The 16203-nt window shown below is 37.4% G+C and overlaps 1 protein-coding gene across 1 annotated transcript in view; it reads left to right on the top strand.

The window, feature by feature from the left end:
• The first annotated feature begins 6844 nt into the window (after positions 1 to 6844).
• The window catches only part of LOC124167724, a 999415-nt gene continuing 990056 nt past the window's right edge, over positions 6845 to 16203 (top strand). The window contains exon 1 of the mRNA XM_046545733.1: positions 6845 to 6906. The gene's annotated coding sequence lies outside the window, so the exon portion shown is untranslated. The remainder of the gene's footprint in view (positions 6907 to 16203) is intronic.

Here is a 16203-nt window from a genome sequence, read left to right as displayed (position 1 = left end):
TACGTATTCGCATTTTATATATATATTATTTTGTTTATAATTTTTTCTGCGTAACGTGTAAAATTATACGCTTGAATGGCGCGCGCATATTAATGCAATTTTCTTTGCGCTTCGCTACACCGGTCAATGTCGCAATGTTTCCGTCAATCAGCACGGTGTGGTAGCCACGCAACGGCCTCGAATTCATATTTGGAATTATCTGTGCCCTCCATTCACATGACTGCAACCCAACCCTGTTATATATGAATGCCGAATGCCTCTCGCTATGCAACTCCTGTAATTAACTTCTCGCCACTGTTGAATTTTAAATTTCACTCGCACAGTGTTCCGCGACGCGGTGTTTGTGCTAGCAGGGCGGGGTTTATTTAGGGATGCGACGCACCCATTCAGCCGTAATGAGGTCCATGAGACTCGGCTGGCTGAGCGATACGCATTCGGTGAAATGGCCCGTTGTTATATTCTGAGGGCGGTGCGATATAGTTGCCGGTCTGAATGCGTGATGGCTTCCCTATTCGAACAATCAGGGTAAGGTACTGCCTGTAGGGTAGGTGTATTTTATATGAACGGTAAAAATAGAGTTATATTTGTCCGAACGGATAGGCATTGGAATTCGTTTATACCCCAAATGATGAGGGAATTTTTAAAAGGCTTGGTGGGAATCATTAGTCAAATATTTTCTATGCGAACTTTTGATTTAATTTTAATATAGTTTATTTTTTAAATGAACGGTTGCTGGCCTTGTAACCGCCACCAAACGCTTATTAAGGTAGTTTGCGCGTTAGTATTCATCGTTGCTCATTTACACATACATGCTACCCCGTAAGCCGACTAAAAAGGCGTGTGGCGGTGGATGTCAGGACACCTACTGTAAACAAATGAACAGGAAATGATCTAACGAAATCCCGCCTAGCTTTAACGAAAATAATTTAATGTCAAGGGGAAAAAATTTTCCCGTACATAACCGTTCGATGAAATATCTCTCTTAATTTACCGGTTCTGGCAGACCTGGATTTATAGTACGGTTCTAATGTGATGTTATCCGTGTCGCTCTTAAAAATGACTATTCATGTTGTGATCTTCATGATATAAGTCGTCCATGTTGATTTTTAATCGACATTCACCCTATCTTTTTATATAATATGCAATTTGAACAATATATTCCAAAGAATGTTTGGCATAACAAGCATTATTATTTGGGAAACGTAATCAACCGTAGATAATTTGTATTTTGATACGACAAGCTTATTCTACGGCTATTTCTTTGTGTATATTCTGGGACTTGTCTGGACTTTACTGGGACCATTACCTCTTTAATAATGTACTGTGTAAGTTGTATGATTGTGGTTAAGTGCTACAGTCTACCCTCATAAAAACTAAGGCTTCTGTGATTAGGATAAATTAAGTGGGATGAATGAGTAGATTAAAGTAATGGTCACGTGCTGATTTATGCATAGGAAAGGGATTGATTTCTTGGATATTAATTTAATAAGTGATCACGAAAGAGTGATCCAAGAAATTACTATCGAGAGCTATGGAATTATTATTTCAAAGTGAGTTTAAAGCAGAAAATCATCTCCATTTTCAAGAGGCGACAAAGCGTCACTATAGAGGGGGCTTTGAATTGATTTATTTACGGTCGTTTTATGAGGTTGTTTTGCCTTTTTTGCTTAGGATTTATTTGTAAAGTGAGGTTCCTGGAATGACTAATTGACTGTCCATTACTTTCTCTGGAAGTGACTAAGAGGGCAGGGGGTTGTGTTGAGGACGAGAAACATTGGCTAGTGAAAGTTTATAATATGCTAAGCAATTTATACTTTACTTTCGGTCCCATTAAACCATATTTCAGTATGCCTTGTGATTAAAATAATACTTTTTTGTATGGCAATGCTGTGATGATTTATGCCACATAGTTTCACCATAAGAGAATATTTGGAACGACATACTTTCTGTTCTGTACACTTTTTTCTTTACTTTGTGTTTTTAAATGCTCTATTATTTAAGAAAAAAATGTTTTTATAACGTTATGATGGCGTTTTACGACTGTTATGAATCTCTAAGTAATTAGGTGTGCAATATGAAAAGTTATATTTAATTCACCTTATTATTTCACCCTAAATATATTTTAAGGAACTTACATATATTACTTACATATATATGCTTACATATTGGCTATATAATAGACCAGAGTCGTATTTAGATCAGTTTTTTTGAGCACTCTAATTTAAGTGATTTATTCAGTATGCGACGTTATTATGACCCCTTTCTTATTTACATCATATTTCATTTTTGCAGTATGACTTATGTCGTAAATTAATTATTTTTAATTTTATTATTTTTTTACGTCATCACATTCCTAAGTTCTAATATCTTATGCAGAAATATGAGATATATTTCCATTCCTTAGGAAGATATTGCTTTCTGCGAAATGAAACCCTGATCGAGAGTTAGCATTTTTCTGCTGTTTCGTCATGTGGCCTCGGCAACACACTCTATTCATGTGTTAGGTTGAAATCCGATTTCGTGTCGTGTCATCGAGTCCTTTGTAGCAGCGCCACACTCGGGGAAACGGCGAAATAATAATGGCAGTGCCGAGTGTTGAAGGAGCGAGCTTTTGTGTGACATTGGCCGTGCGCGCCCTAAATAATAGCTAAAAGAAGAGGCGGACTCCTCGAGAGGAATTTTTTCCTTGGAAGAGGACGTCGTTGCCTATGAATAGGGACAGGATGGGTGTGGAAATATTTCTCTCGGGTTCGGATGGAGTTATTCAAGAGAGGGAATCCATTTCGTAGCACAGATTCTGAAGAATTCGATTCCATCTGAAGGAAAAATTTGAAAGGCTTGGCGTGTAAAAAATGTGCGTTTTTTCTATAAATGGGATGAATATTTCCGCATGGATTGAATTAAAATTCACCAAAAAAAGAATTGAACCCTGCAAGATTCCGATTAAGAAAATTACTTAATTTTATGCAAGTCGCTCTAATTTAGTTTCTGCTATACAATGTTTTCGCAGAACATAAATGTGGTACAGTTAAGCTCTGTCATATTATATCGCAGCTTAGGCTGACTCCGATGATGTTTGGAGACAACTTTAAAAAAAGTCATGTAATAACATTTACACAATTAGTCGCATTGTAATAATTAAATGCTATAAAACTGGGAAAGGAGTCACAATAGCGTCGCAAATTGAATACGTTTCTTCAATCATGGGTGATAGCAAGCAAAAAAAAAAATAATATTCCACTTACCATTCCTTAACCAAGGATAACTCAAAGCAAACCCCAGCTACGATTACTATGTATTCAGTCCTGATTTTGCTATAGTGCAGCGAAACATGTTCACTGTGTAATTATCAATAATTTATATTGTGATTATTTATGTATTTATATATGGTGACATTTTGCAAATTTATTCCATTTTGGTGATAAGGATATTCCACCAATTATCGGGTGCAAAAATCACTATTATCACTTAAAAATGCTTCATTTGGTAAACTTATTTGCAGTACAGTAATATTTGCACGGACGAAAAAGAGTATTCATGTTTCAGAGTATTCTACCTTTGTGATAACTATATTCACCTAATTTTGCCCCTTATCCCTGCTCTTATAGTTTAGTAAGCGTTTGAGAAGCTCAATTAGCCCTGAGGGTTTGAAAATATATGTTGGATGCGTGTCCTCTTATTTGAAATTCTTATATTTTCTATGTTTTCTGCGTTTTCCTGCTGTTCCCGAAACATCTTCTTTCTTTTCTGTTGTTCCAATATTAATTTTGTTTAACCGCTTCTGTCTTCAACAAGAACTTTGGTCTTAAAACTCTTCTATGCTAGGTATCTATTACGTAGGTATCTTTTTTGAGCTATTAAAATGCACTCAGAACTGTAAATCTAGATTTAGAAACTAATTCGATACACCTTGTAGTGATATATCAGTTTTTTTCAGATACCGAAGCATTCTCTTCATTTGCAGTATTTGGATTGTGTCTGAGAGAATTTTGGAAAGCGGTGCAATCGTATCTTATCAAATATCTTATCAAATGCCATTCAAGGAAATAAATGATTGTGACTAATGTCTGATATACTATAACGTGATGTCCCTTTTGATTACTAGTGCGCATTATGGGAAAATATGATTATGACTCATTAAGTTGCGTTCTTTAGGTTCGTTTTTAAAAGAGGAACTTAATTTTGTACTCCAGGAGTTTTATATTTTTTAAAAGGAAATAGCGTAAATCTTGCATGAGCACTTATGTTGGCACAATCGTTGCGAGAAATAATGCCTTAGAATAATTTCATCTCTGCTAATTAGAAAATGAAAATAAATGTTGGATTATCGTTGATCACAATAAATATATAACAGATACCAGTTTTAAATAAATTGGAAATAAGAATTCTGATATTGTGTTCTTTGCTTGAGTAGTTAAATCACCAACTTTTGCTTGCATTATATATCTATTAGCATCGAATCGTATTGTGTTCATAGTTGGGCTGCTTTAACTTCGGTAAGAGATTGTAAAGATCTCAATCGATTCGTTCTTTGTTCACTATCTACACGTGCGATTCGAGCCTCAACGGTCAATTTCCTTGGAGGTAACTACAACGTGTAAACCAAGCTTAAACTTAGCTTCACAATCTAACTCGAGTTACGGTAATGGCTCGAGATACCATTTTTAGCTTCGAATCTTTAGAGTATCTCTGCTGTCGACGGACAGCGAGCTCGCCTGACTGCTTCGATGCATTAGGGTTGGAGAATATTTGAATCGGATTGTTAGCACTTAGCGCTCGATCAGGCAGACGGTTGAGGATTGGCGGAGTTGGAGGAATTCTGGGAAAGCTTTTTTCCCTCAGGAAAAGGGGAAGATCTTTTTCTTGGGCTGCGGAAGAATTCGAGAACTTTGGTCCGCGAGGGATATGTGGGTGGGCTTGAAAAATCTTTCGTTTACGCACTTAGAATTGAAATCTAGAAAAAACATGCTATAAATGTTTATTTTCACTTATTATTTTGGAATAACATGACGACATTTTCTAAGTATACAATGATCACCGTATAAATAAAATAGATCATTTTTTCTAAGTCTTTCTGTTAGATCAAAAGTCAACAAAACTCGTGTGAAATGATCCTCCCATTTTTGATTTTTTTTGGTGCTCCTACCGAAATAGTTTGTAACAGCTGCGGTGCGTCGATTGACGCATAATTTCAATCCATTACAGCCCAATGTTGCTTCTAACTAATATTCAAAATGTATACATTTTCAGCTCCATTCATTAATAATTTACATTTTCGTGTTATTTTGTGCTCTACAGTTTAATGGCGAAATATGTAGCTGCCACAATAATTTTGATCGAGTGTAAAATTTTAATAGGTTAAAGCATAGAAAAAGAAATAGGAATAGTTAAATAGGAAGATAATAGGTTGAAACATACCATCAAAAAATTAATTAAAAAATAATTGAAGCAAAAATTTATATTCTGTCCATAATGCTTTTAAATTTTTATTTAACAATTCATTTATGCTGTTTTCAAGAATTTTGACCGTAGTTTGGTGAAAAAAATAGATTTTTGCTATACCGTCAAAAATTTCCCACCCTCTTTAACTCCACTTTTCTTCTTAGTGCTGCTCTTTCATTTTATTACCTTTTCCTTTGCCCTCTCGAGAGGAGAGGTTCCGCTGAATTTTTCATAAACGCCCTTCATATCTCTCCCGCACACTCTCCACTCTCATACTCCGATGACGTTCAGACTGTCGTCCTTTTGGGCGTATATCAACCACTCTTTTTCCCCCACACCATCTGAATTTACAGATCTCACGACCGAGAAGAGAAGGAAAAGACGTAAAAGCGTATGAATGAGTAGATGAAAATTCTTCAATTTCATTATTTTTACGTTTATGCCTTCATACGAAAGCCAAGTCGTTTTCCGCGATTATGAGAACTTTTCCATTTTCTCGAGACCCAAGGGAATACATTCAAATTCAGTCCCCGTGAGTGAGGCGGCGGAGATTTATTGCATGAATAGTCATCACAATATATTTTTATGTGGCTGCATTTTTGAGGGAGGAAATTTGACCGTTTCTTGGTTTGATCTTCTATATCTTATTCATTCCAGAAAGAGTTTTCCTTCGGGATAAATCACTTACAGATTTAATACTCAAGTGCCCATTTCCGCTTGAACTAAGTGGCACTGCGCATTTTATAGCAATATCACGCATCTATTTGGCTTAAATTTAACTGTCAACCTATGTCTTCAATTTGAAACTGCGCAGCAGTTATTGGATTCGACGAAATGAAAAGAAAGCTGTGCTATTCGTCAATTAAGTGCTACAAGCAAATAGAAAGCTATAAAACAGCTTTTACACGAATTAGGCTGCAATCTGCTCGAAACTTGTGTTGTTTTGAAAATCTATTCGTGCTATTCTTCATTGATACATATATTATGTTAAACCACTTTTGCCTGCTCAGAGCACATTGGTAGTCTGTGGACATTTCTGAGTAGGTATTTGCCAATAAGTATCGTTTTTGATCTACGCGTGATTCCTAAATTGACTTTGGAATTTAAGAATAGATGTGACTGGGAGAACACCCCTTAGAAGATCCGTTCATTTCTAAATTCGACAGGTTTGCTAAATTAAGAGAGATAGCTATTTTGCAGAACTGATGAATGCGAAGGTTATACTTTCAACCTCTTTTGTATCCCCATGTATACATTGATGTGGAAGCATTTTGTTGATGTTAAGAATTATTCAAGATACTAAACGACTATTGATACATAGAATTTAAAATTTTATCGATATTTATTCGTTGCCTAATGCAAATATAAATGTGTTTTTTCTTGTTTCCAGGATTTAGTCCACCTTGGTCGGCAGTATTTAGCTAAGAAACTGTTTCCAGGACACTTCCGGATTTAGATTGACGGGTGAGTGTTTACGCTTAGCAAATGGCTGAAATTCCTACGTTTATACTTTTCATTGTTGTCAATCTTTGTTAATGTTGCATAGTAATATTTATTCACAAACAAATCCATTTATTTGCAGGGGATAATGTTGAATTTATGGATTGAGAGTGATGGATTTTTATTTAAGAGCCATAATTAAAAATATCTCATATTTTTAACTTCCCGCCGTATCCCGTTTCGTTGGTCACCAGCACGAGGCATTCGTTATATGCAATTTTATTTTCTCGATGTAAGTTATTAAATACCTACTATTATTACGTTTTTTTTAGAATTTTCAAACTACATGATAGTTTTGCTGCATTTACTAGAAGAATGTGTGGGATTGAGTTATAAGTGATTTCTATATTTTCAGAATTGATTATTCATCCCTGATTTGGTTTGCTACAGGAATATCCTCGAACAAGCTATGATATTACTTTTGATGTTGCAGAAAGTACATCTCCTGTATTATCTATATATATGTAAAAGAAGTTGTCTATGCGTTTCCATACAGCTACACGGATTGCAACCAAAGTTAATAAGAAGGTGAATCTTATGCTCTCAAACCTCGTTGTGCTGCTTTAGGTTGTGCCCGACGCGTCTCTTGCGTTGTTTTCTCATTACAATTTGTTGCGTCACGTCAAACAACATCTGCGATTGGAAATTCTGCCGGCCACACCTCTTGAAACTATCAAAGGGGAAACATAACTCAAAGAATTCTACACTTAACTATTAATCCTCGTGATTTTTAACCTCATTGCTGTGGTATGCGTTCACATGGCACGCATGGAGACACAACAATTAATGTTTTGGAGAGTATGCTGATCCTGTGCGCGGTGCATGGAACAATTTTTCACAATTTTTCTCATTTTTTCTCAATTTTATGCATCTCATCGCGGCGATGCCTCCATTCCTTTTTCCTTCCTCTGTGCTCTCCCTCTCGAAAGGCACGGGCTAATAAGTCTCGGACTTGGTTCCCGGTCCTCGAGAGCGTAACCTTTGCAGGGCCCGCCCTGGGACCCCCGAACCCACTGTAACATATGCATACCATCATCATATCTGCTTTGTTCTTGTGCCAAAAAATCTTGCCGTGTGACAATGAGTTCCAAGTTCCCCACTGCTCTTGTACTATCTTGAGCAACGCCGGGTGGCCTGCTAGTTCTGTATAAATAGTAGGTTCAAGTAGCTTGACCAGCTATCACTTCATCTTGCTCAACGATGATAACCCATTCATACCTCTTCACCGAAGAGAGAATACAGCCCCAATGCTTAAATTTCGATTGTTCACTAACAGTGCGACATATCCTGACGGACTGCAAGATATCGGAGTGCACGGGTGAATCATAAGCTCGGAGATAACCTAGCTGAGGTACTAGGAGACACTCCCGAAAACATTTTCCGACTGATAGTATTCCTACACTCAACTCGTCTTTTCAATAAAATATAAATGATACCTCTTGTAAATTATTTACACGTTAATTTCAGAACGGGCCTATTCCCCTTTATCAATTCCAGTCAGTGAGTGGTGCAAAACGGCCTTAGCCGCCGACGCACCCTATAAAAGAAACACTACTACTACTCAACGATGCGCCTAACTTATGCGATTCACAAACGTATCACGATCGTGCGAAGCAGAAAAAACTTCTCTCACAAGACTTTCCACTGCTGGAGAGGCTTCGAAAAAGTGTCCTCCCACACAGTTGCAACTCTTTTGCTTAACCAAATAGCGATGACCTTATTTTTCCGAATCAGTCCCTACTCCTAGACGCTTTTGAGAAGTTACGGTCACAAATTTTGGGATGAATAGGATGGTTGATGTTTGTGAACAGAAATCAGATCTGGGGAGTGAGGAGAAATGGATTCGGGTGTTTTGTCAGGGTCGGCGAAGAGAATGAGTTTAAGGGGCAGCGGTTTTATTGCTGAGAGAGGGACATTTGGAAATAAATGAGATTGGAAGTCTCTTGTTATTCGAGATAAAGACACTGGTGAATGGAAATGTAGTCGCAACAACGCAATCTAACTCATTTTTTGCGTGTGCGATAAAAAAGTTTGCCACTTGAGAGGAAATTAGTTTAGCTAAAAGTTATGTTTTTCTTTGTTCTCACCTCATTACTTGCACGGTTGATCCATTTTTTCTTCATCATTATTTGGTAGCATCACATTTCCAATGCTTCCATTCTTGACCTCTCTGCTGTTATGAGTGTATAAGCCTAGGAATTAAGCGCTAAGATTAGGAATATATCATTAATTCATAAGGTATGTTTTACCAAAAGTTCTTAGCTGGTGGCATCCAAACAACATAAATCCGTCATTATAAGGTATCGTAAAAATTCTATGCTTAAGTATAGATGGTTACAATTTTCTCTGAAATTGTTTTTACTTTCATATTTTATTTGGCGTAAACGAATTAAGACTTAATTTACGCATGGCATTTGGTAATTGAAGGTTTATACGTTCTGTCCATTCTTTCTTTCTTCACAACTATTTTACGTAGCTCGCTTAGTGATTCAACCTCCTCAATTCTCCAGAGACATCACGTAACTTTCATGAAATAGCCACGCAAATAACCTTCTTTTAGAAGAAGCCTCAGATGGGCGCAATTAAACCAGCCTTTTTTTAACTTCTTTCCCAACCTTACTTCTGTCCGTTTAATATGCCAGTACCTACCGGGAACATTGTCTTTTCATTCTCTTTCATACAGAAGGGTGCTATGCACAAGGGTTACTTTTATCGTGAACTTCTTTTTGTGTCTAATTTTCTTACAAGTGCCTTCGCTTGAGCTAATTGCAATATCTCAGTATTACTTTTTTATGCATATTTTGATTTTTAACGTCCTTGAGAATGTGTCTAGAAAAGTCGCGTGGACCAACAGATATAATAACGTTATGCCAATGCTGCGTAATAAAAGAGAAAGATTTATTTTTTTCAATTTAAATTAAAAATTGTAATATTAATTTATAAGAACTAGTATAAAATTAATTAGGCATAAAAAATTTGTTTAAAATTTTGGAGAATTATAATTGAAATAATATATAACATAAAAAAATAGTATTTTGACAGTGCTCTCATGTACTATGCAATTTTTTATTTTATTGGGAACTTCCTGTTATTCTGGCGTCTTCTTGGTGTTCATCACGTCCATTCTTTGTCACAAAATTTTATTTTGCCGTCTAATGTTTTATATTTACCTTTTCTATGAGCGTTTTTATCCGCAATTTAACCGTGGTGATGAGAAAGAGTGGCCAATAGAGATGTGTGCCTTCATCAAACGTACGTCAAAAAACGTATTTATTTTGATTTTTCATGCCCTTCGTCAGATATAATTAAAAATGATGAAAAAATGAATGTCACGGCACAGTCTTAACAGACGAAAAAAGTTGTATTATTTCCCTTAATTTTAGTAAAATATTTCCAGTGACGAAATATGTGTTAACTTTTTATCTTTTTGTTTCACTTTATAAAATTTTCGTTTCTGAGGTCATGGTTATTGTAATTAATTGTAATAGAAAGCGCATCCAAAACTTTTATTGGTGACAGGAAACTATTTCGCAATACTTCTGTTTATTGCTAAGTTATCAACCAAAGAAATGAGGAGAGAGTGTTTCAATCGGTTTCAAGTATAAAGCACTCTTTGGAACAACTTAAATGAGCGTTTCTCGACTAATTGTGGGCACTTGTTGAGAAGTGGAAGGTCTTCTCTTATTTCAAAGCGATATCAAGGGAGATATAACTGCCTAACAATATTACTATGAACTATCAAAAAGTCTTAAAAATTAAATTTATTATTGTTGTGCAGTGAGAGTCGTGATCAGCGATATAATACCTAATTTATTGGTTCGTTCACATCTAGCGTGGATACCGCGGTAAATTAACTCACCGTAAAGTGAACTATCAGATGACCTATTCACCTCCATTTATCATCTTCATCTTGTGGTGTTCTGCCCGTCGGCAGGTCCCCCGCGCCAATGCCGTCTCCATTCTCTCCGACCATCTCCTCGAAGTCTACATATCTTCCAATTTTTATGTTGTCTATGAACTTCAGCCTTCTCCTTCCCCTTCTTCTGATCCCTTCCACTGTTGCCTCCAAGGCTACCTTCAAAATGCCATTCCCTCTCATCAAATGTCCCAGCCAGTTGCCCTTCCTTTGATTTATTTTGTCCATCAATGCTCTTTTCTCATCTATCCTATTTAACACTCGCTCATTCCTAACTCGATCCGTCCACCGTATTCCCTTCATCTTCCTCCAAACCCACATCTCACGTTCTGACCTCCATTTAAACCGGAGATAATTCATCATAATTAATCATAAATTCATCATAATTACCATGGTACGTGGCTTTGGCGCCGGTGCGTTATTATTAACTGGTTGTGTCTTCTTAGAAGTTATTTTTTCCTTGCGTAGCCATTTTGAATGAACAGAGAGGGTTTAACAAATTGTAACATAAGCATCGGTAAATTTGCATAGCTAAAATAGAATCTTGATTTGGTACTGGTCTGTGCAGTGGCATAGAAAGCCAATGGTGTGTGGTTCGAAGGGTAAAGATGAACGGTAGGAGAGAAACCCGGCGTTAGGGTTAGACTACTAATTACGGAAGGCGCCAAGGTGACAACGCCCTAACGTCGCATCCGACGGACGTAATAATAATAACAATTTCGTCTTTATTATTCAAGCGAATTTAGGACAAAATTGTCATTTCTTACAATTTACTTGATTGACATTCACAAAAATTCATGCCCTGGATGGTGGTCAAGCCACCCCGGCGGGATTCGAACCCGCGACCTCTAGGTAGACAGTCGGGGACCCCGGCACCTCCGAGGCTGGCGATAGGGATCTACTCAAAGTGCTCTCCACAATCCCCTCGAGGATCTAAAACAGTCTTGAAAAAATCTCTCTCCTCCACCACTTGGACTCGAAACCGGACCAACAGGATGGGAATCTAGCACTCCAGTGCAACCAAACCTACCCGAAGCCCCATAAGTTGGTTAACTCATGCATTCTATGCGCGAGAAATATTTCTCTAATGCTATTTCATTCAAGGCGATGTTTTTTAAGGAACAAATCAAAGGTATAAGAGAAAATCTCGGAGAGGTTTTAAGGAAAGGAAAGATTTTGGAGTTAGGTGCGGGTGTGATGTGTGCTTTGGAATTCTTTTAAAGGGAACGGGACGGGTAGGAGGGAATATTTATTTTATTTAGGTGAAGGAGTGGAGGAAGGGAATGAGAAGTTGGAGTGAGAGCAGCGACTTTAGTGGAGGAAGTGTGAGGCTTTAAAATGTCCCCATGAATAATATATGACGACGCGCAGTACTTTGCCCCGTCTTTCCCCCTCCCCTCGTCTCCCCGCACTCTTTTCCCGTAACCTGCCCTGCCTAATTAACGCATCGCCGCCGGAAGGTAGGCCCGATGGGAAGGGTGGTTAATATGATGTGGGACTCGGGGTGTATCCCTCTTGCCTCCTTGCTTCAAATATGAATGCGTCTCGCGTGCGCCTAAGGGTTGTGAGGAGAAGCTGTGAAGCAAACTCGCATCTCTGGCCTCTCTGAAAAATAATCTTTTTTCCATCCCTTCCTGTATGTGCAGTTCTCCTTCTTGAACACACGGGACTCGAATGGCCCATCAGTGAAAATATTTGAGCCCTTCCCGAGAAAAGTTACGTATTTTTTAAAATTGGTTGAAGAAATAGGTTTAAAAGGTTGCTTATAATATTTTTAACTGTTTTCTTTGTATATTCCTGTTGCGATGAGGCCGTTGGCCTACCTAAAAAAATTAAAAATGCTAATTATAATATAATAATGCTTATCATCATAATCACTGGTCAGCAGTCCTAAGATAGCTTTGACGCAGCTCTCCACTTAATTCTCCTATCAGCTAATCTTTTCACATGTAAGTATTTCTTCTCATTCACATCCTTGATAATTTCTATCTTGCTTCTCCCGTCGGTAATGATCCTGCTTCCCAAATAGCATAAGGCAACCACTTCCACTAAAATAATGCTAGTAACATTAATAATAAAATGCTGCACCTCATCTCCTCTCAAATTTCTCTGGCGAATCTGGTAAATGTCTTCCTAAATGTTAAAGAAAAAGTTCAGCGTATGAAGCGAACAGGCCTTCACTTATAAAATCGTTTCAGGCTTGATTTTTTGGAATATTGTTATATCCATGATAGAAACACAAATGGTAATTTCCACATTATTTAATTTAACACCTAACGACCCACCATGGTTGACTCCCTTTTGTAAATTTTTCAGTGATGTCAACCTGGTTTAGTAGCTTAGAGTTGTGTATTAGTTCAACCATATCAATGAAATCATTAGGGTCATCTAGATTGCCAGTGAAATGTGAATGAAATATTCTCTACCCCGAACATAGCAATCATCATGAAACAATTCACGCGCTCGTTTTTCATTGTCATTAAAGGCATCCTACGGTGACGCAACAATGAAGCTTTAAAGTACAAAAAGTCAAAACTTTCTATCCGGAACCAAAACGGGAATCAATCTTATTCCTTTCCAGTTTCATTGTAATTTTGACCGTCATCACATGCGCGTCTTGTCTCACACAAATAGAATGGAAATTTAAAAGGAATGTATGGATAGTGATAATGCATTGATAAACAATCTCCTAGTCGGCTTCATTCGTTCTGTCAATCGAAGCCAGTGCGTTTTTGTCATCTCGTACCTTAACTTACGACGTGAAGTACGGTATGAAGTGGATAATACACTGCCTCTTGGTCACACCCCTGAGCATCAGTGAAAGTGAGGGCTCAGGCCTTGAAAACTTAAGTGTTGGTTCATTTTAGCCGTCCTTGGAGAGAGTGACATCTAAAATTGCAGGATACAAGGACTTGTAAATTTGCGGTCTGTTGTTAGAGATGAAGGAAGGCCTCGGCCGCATCTAGAAAGTGTTTTGCTCCAGGCGGCGGCCGGTGAGTAAATCATGAATGCATGTTTAAACTGGAAGAGAATATTAATTACTCTAACTTCTATTTTGAGAGCAAATTACCACCTTACAAAACATTCATCCTTTTGATTAGGACTATCATAATAACTATTGCTATCAGAAGATGGTAGGATTAGACACTGAAATCAGCATAGTTAGTAATTTGTTGAATCCTCAGGAATCTAAGGCTCATTAAGAACTCTCCATATATTGCTATATTTTCTTCGTTAGTCCTCGCTTACAATAAGGCATAACCAAAGAATAAGGGTTGAAAATATTTCGGAAAAAATCCATAATAGAGTATTTTTTAAATTGGAAAACATCCACCCGTGACTTTTAACTTAGGGGAGACCGGGGCACGTTGGCCCGATTTTTTTACATTTTTAAATATTTTTTATTTATGCATAGTTAACTTTATAAAATTATTGATAAATTATAGAACAGTCTTTCTAAATCTGGATGGCAATAAATAAACTTGAATATATGAGTCATAAATTAAAAAAAATAAATAAATACTGGGCATATGACAGGTAGGCCAATCTGCCCCTCCATCGGGGCAAGTTGGCCCGGCGGCTGGGGCACGTTGGCCCATGTATTTTTTGATAAGCTGAACTAGTATGATTTTAGGAAATCAAAATAAAACTAATAGTAATCAAGAAATATATTTCAGTTTATGTAACCATTTTACTAAAACAACGGGAAATCTTTAAATTATTAGGATTTCTGGCGTGCTAATGCAAACCAGTTGACTTTTGTGACTGTCCAGATACAAAGGATCAGCACAATTATTGCTCTTGTGAAATAGTACGCGGATTTCATTGTTCACACATGTCTAATGAGCACAACGCTTGCAATTCGTGCACTAAATACATTGTTCTCCAGGCTGACCGTCGAAAAAGGCACACTTTAGGCACAGTGAACCTTCATCTTCCTCTATCGGACGCGCGTATTTTATTTTTTTTTAGCTCCAGTTGACATGCGTTACATTGTGATACTATGTTGCATTCAAATACATGTCTGTCTTCACCACTGCACTTATATTTTAGTAGCCTCTTTGAATTAAATTGAGTCTTTGTGTCTAATCAGTTCAGACGCAACCCAACGCTCCCAAAGACGACTAATCGCAGACCCAGCGGAACCTCTGGAGATTACTATTGATGCAAGCTAACCCTCAAATGTAACAGAAAATAATCCATGTAAGTGAGGAAAGGGTAATCCAGCTTTCGAGGTCAATTTAAATTGTAATCCAATTCTTCCTACTGAAGAGGTAATCAAATGCGTAAGTCCACTCGACTTTTTTTCATTTTTCTCGGATATACTGCTTAAGCACATTTGCATAAACAGTGACATAGATATATGCTAACCAGAAAAATGTAAATCTAGCTTTGGAGAAGGAGGAACGTATGACATGATAAAGTCAGGTAATATGACATGTAATGATAATGTCATGCTACGATAAATTCTCTAATAAACGTATGTGTTGGTCCAAAAAGGTAACAAAACTTAACAAAAGGTACTTCCCCACACTCTTATTGGCAGGCATGCATTGTAACCGATTTGTAACAATATTAAGTCATTTATACCTGAATGACAGCTCAATTGATGATGAAAGTGACCGTCTATTCAAAATTAGGCCATTTTTGACGAAGAAATGCATAGGATGGGGCATGTTGGCCGGGGTGGCCAACGTGCCCCGTCGTCGCTGGGCCAACCTGCCCCATCGCCATGTTTACAATAAATTGTATTCGTTACAAAACTCACTGAAGCAATTTAGATTGTATGCCACACAGAAGTTATCCTTAAACTATGAGCTTTATTTATGGTTCTCAACTATTAGGCCCAAATTGATCAAAACTTAAATAACACACATTTAACCTGGGAGTAGAATTTTACTGAAACACGCGCAAATACAATTAATCGCTATAACTTGTCAAAAACTCCTCCGCCAGTCATAATGGTGTTGTGGAGAACGGAGAAGTGTGCTACCAACCTTCTGATAGATTCCTAGCACGATTCAGTGTCTTTTGTATGAATTAACTCGACTGGGCCATCCTGCCCCTATGGCCAACGTGCCCCGGTCTCCCCTATATTGGCGTGAACGCATTTTCCTAGTGCCTTCCATCGATAATATTTTGAAAAGTAAGGCCAATTGAGCGAAAAACATTGACAAAATATTTCTGACTAATGATAATTCTAATTTATATTTTCTTTAACTCTGTCACTAATAAATAATAGAATAATTTCTTTCACTCTGTCATGTGTAAACGCGATCCAATGCTGAAAATTGAATACCCTCCTTTGCTAGATTATTGAAAATATGTTGACATACTCGGTTGCT

Source organism: Ischnura elegans, chromosome 11, assembly GCF_921293095.1.
Source record: "Ischnura elegans chromosome 11, ioIscEleg1.1, whole genome shotgun sequence".
Taxonomy (NCBI): Eukaryota; Metazoa; Arthropoda; class Insecta; order Odonata; family Coenagrionidae; genus Ischnura; species Ischnura elegans.
This window is presented reverse-complemented; position numbering and strand designations above follow the sequence as displayed.